The 3753-nt window shown below is 43.4% G+C and overlaps 1 long non-coding RNA gene across 1 annotated transcript; it reads left to right on the forward strand.

Annotated features, from left to right (window-relative positions):
* Window positions 1-1324: 1324 nt before the first annotated feature.
* LOC120541296 lies at window positions 1325-2679 on the forward strand. The gene is made up of 3 exons (XR_005635980.1): window positions 1325-1886; window positions 1961-2151; window positions 2576-2679. It is a non-coding gene; the product is annotated as an uncharacterized LOC120541296 (long non-coding RNA).
* The last annotated feature ends 1074 nt before the right edge of the window (window positions 2680-3753 follow it).

A 3753-nucleotide genomic window follows, 5' to 3' on the forward strand; every position in this document is an offset into this window, starting at 1 on the left:
GGTGGCGTAGTGGTAGTGCTCGCAGTGCCCCACAGTTAGGAGACCTGTGGGTTCGCTTCCCGGGTCCTCCCTGCGCGGAGTTTGCATGTTCTCCCCGTGTCTGCGTGGGTTTCCTCCCACAGTCCAAACACATGCAGCTTAGGTGCATTGGCGATCCTAAATTACCCTTTGTGTGTGTGTGCCCTGCGTTGGGCTGGCACCCTGTCCAGGTTTGTTCCTGCCTTGCACCCTGTGTTGACCCCCAGCAGACCCTCTGTTAGGATATGGCGGGTTGGAAATTGACTGAGTTAGATGGAGAGCATTGTCAGTTTGTATCTTTTTGCATGACAGCTCATGGCTGCCGCATTATTTACCATTGCTATGTCCGTTACCGGTCATGTGTATAAGGTGGTGGTGTGCTGCTTTCATTGTCTTTGGATATTATGTGCGGGGACCTGAATTTAGGATTTTTAGGGAGATTCATTTTTTAGCACATTTTTGTTAAGTGTGATTCTGGTTAACGTTTATGGTTGCTAGTTTGTGATACATATTTAGCTTCAGGCTTTGCACTAGGTTTCTAGTTTTGTGGTGCATTTAATTGAGCTGCCATTTCCCAACTTACATTGGGAAAATTTGGAGTCGCATAACACAGACGCAGAGCCCTGGGGCCAAACCCTAGACCCCGATGTAGAGTTTGTATATTCTCCTATATTTGTGTGGATTCACCTAACTGACAATTGTAAATTGTCACTGTGTAACTCTGTAGGTTTAACAAGGGGTATACTCACAAACAAAAGAACACTCGGCGCCAGAACAATTAATCTGACCACAACACGAAATTGATTGAGTTTGAGAAGAAGTCACGGGTGTTAAACTCCGGGCCTGGTGGGCCGCAGTGGCTGCAGGTTTTCATTCTGACCCTTTTCCTAATCAGTGACCAGTTTTCACTGATAATTAACTCCTCTCCCCTTCATTTTAACAGCCTGGGGTCTCGTTTATCAAGCGTGCGTACGCACAATTCTACTAATAGAATGCGATTCATTAATTTGTACGTGTGTGAAAAATGTGCGCACATTTAGAAGAACTCCTGACTGTGCGTAAGCAGAATCCCCCTAGTGGTAGAGAACTGTAATCACATACAAACCCAGTGCCCTTATACTTCACCACTTAAATGTCAGTGTTGATTCTGAGATATCTGGAACTGTAAATAATATAAAATCCACATTTGAAGAACTGTTTTTGGAAATGCATTGACTACAATGGCAGACCTTGCGGTTCTTGAAGATTTGCAACAAGCACTTTTGCGCAGAGATCGCGTTTTCAGGGACCGCACAGACTTACTCGCCGAGAGTGATGAGTGGCTCATTAGTCGTTTTCGTTTGCCAAGGGCAATTTTGCTTGATTTGTGTCAACAGTTCTCGCAACATTTGGAGAGGCCGACAAAGCGCACCAGTGCAGTCCCCGTGCACACTCAGGTTCTTTCTACTATTGGCTTTTTAGCCACAGGCACATTTCAAAGGGAAATCTCAACCCACCGTGAGCCGAATTATGCCACACGTTTTACATGCAATTATATCACTTACATCACAGTACATAGCGTTTCCAAATACCGCAGCGGAAAGGACAAAAATTATGACCGATTTCTATAACATCGCAGGATTTCCAAGTGCAATAGGGGCAGTTGACTGCACACGTTGCCCTGAACGCTCCTACTGTTGATGAATTTGCATTTGTAAATAGAAAAGGCTATCACTCCATTAACGTGCAGGTAATCTGTGATGCACACTTGAACCTGCTAAATGTCGTTGCGAACAGCCCGGGAGGGACACACGATTCCTTCATTGTGCAGAACAGCATCGTGGGACTTCGTCTTCAGCAAAGCGCTGCTGGAGAAGGCTGGCTGATTGGTAAGTGTGTAACGATTAGATTACTTCAACACCATCTAGTGTACTGTATTTTATGTTAATCTACATCACTGCAGGGGATCGAGGATATGCCCTTAAATCCTGGCTGATGACCCCAGTGGCAAACCCTGTATCCCAAAAGGAGCTGAATTACAACCGAGCACATGAGCGCACAAGAAGCACAGTAGAACGTGCAATAGGCTTGCTGAAGGCTCGATGGCTGTGTCTGTCAGGCAGAGGAGGCATATTGCAATACAAACCCGACAAGGTTTTGAATGTTTTAATATTTAAATTAAGTTAATTATTTTATAACTACAATATTTATCAATTTGCTTTAGGTGTGCTATATAGTTAAAGCATGCAGTGTGCTGCATAATATTGCCATTAAAAACGGTATACCACTGGATGAGATGCCGATACAAGAAGATCGCCACATGCATGGCAGAAGGTTTTGACCCCATGCCAAATGCTGTGGCCGTGCAACTAAGAGCAGGGATAATCGAACGGTTAATTCTAAATCTGTTTCACAATAAGGAGTAATTGTGAGAAAATGATGAGATCAATTGGAGCTTTTATTGAACTTGCATGATGCATTTAGTGAATCACTAATGGTTCCTCAAGTTCACATTGATTTGGTGCAGTTCCTCTTTTATGCGTGCAATGCCTCTCACTAATTCCTCCTGTGCTTTCAGAACCGCATCAGTCAGGACTCGTGCCTCGAAACGCATCGGACGTGCTGAAGTGGCAGGCGGAGCAGGACCTGGCAAAACTGGCAGATCTATAAAATAAATGTTAAATGAACAATCCAAATCATTTGCAATGTGAGTGTTATTTATCTATGAATAATATATCGCAACACAAACATTTGAAAACCTTCTAACCATTTTCGGATGGCTCGGCCTCTCCTGCAGTTGATGGGATTGCACTTTCAGTGTCACCATCGGGGATTACTCCGCTCATTGACGTTTCACCAATAAATTGCCGCTATCTTGTCATCCAATGGTGACACTGAAATAAGACTCTGGCCTCCTCCCGTGGCACCGAGGTCTCTTTTGTGGGCTGCAATTCTTTTTTTAGAGGACACTTTCAAATCAAACCACTTTTTCTTGATTTCTGCACTAGTTCTACATACAGGTGAGACGGCATTTACCGCATTAGTAACCTGTCCCCACGCCAAGTCTTTTTTTTTTTTCCTTTGACATTCCGCCAGAAAAAGCAGCAAACAAAACTGTCTTATTACGTTGTACCTAATTTAAAAGCACTTCCACTTCGTTGTCTGTGAATCATCATCATCATCATCATCATCATCATCATCATCATCATCATCATCATCATCTCCATGATAACGGTTCTATGGTGCCCTGGCGGCATTGGGTTTTTATAAGGAAGGTTGTTTGCCAAATAAGGTAATTTGAGGGCGTTTCTATATGCAAATTTAAATTACTATGCACACGCACACAATTTAGACGTAGTGCGATTCATCATCAGTCATTTCGTACAGCTGTGCGTACTCCCGTTTGATAACTCCCAACTTTCTTGTGCTTACGGCTGTTGGCATACGCACTAGTTTAGAGCTTGTTTTACGCACGCTTGATAAATGAGACCCCTGGTTTGTAAAGATTCAGTCCTCTCATTTGATCCTTTTCTTCACTAAATGGCAGCCAATCAGAAATGAGATGTGAAACGAGTCACAAGATGACCTTCTAAATTGGGGCTACAAACTCCAACCAGTTTCTTAGAGAAAAGCCAATTCTTGCTGGTAATTAAACCCGTTATTTAATTCCGCGGCTTGTTGCTGCTCACATTCTGCCACAGCAGACATTTCCAAAACTGCTGATTTTTCTGTTTTTTTTCTAAGAACACCGTCAAA

The sequence above is a fragment of the Polypterus senegalus genome, chromosome 12 (assembly GCF_016835505.1).
Source record: "Polypterus senegalus isolate Bchr_013 chromosome 12, ASM1683550v1, whole genome shotgun sequence".
Taxonomy (NCBI): domain Eukaryota; kingdom Metazoa; phylum Chordata; class Cladistia; order Polypteriformes; family Polypteridae; genus Polypterus; species Polypterus senegalus.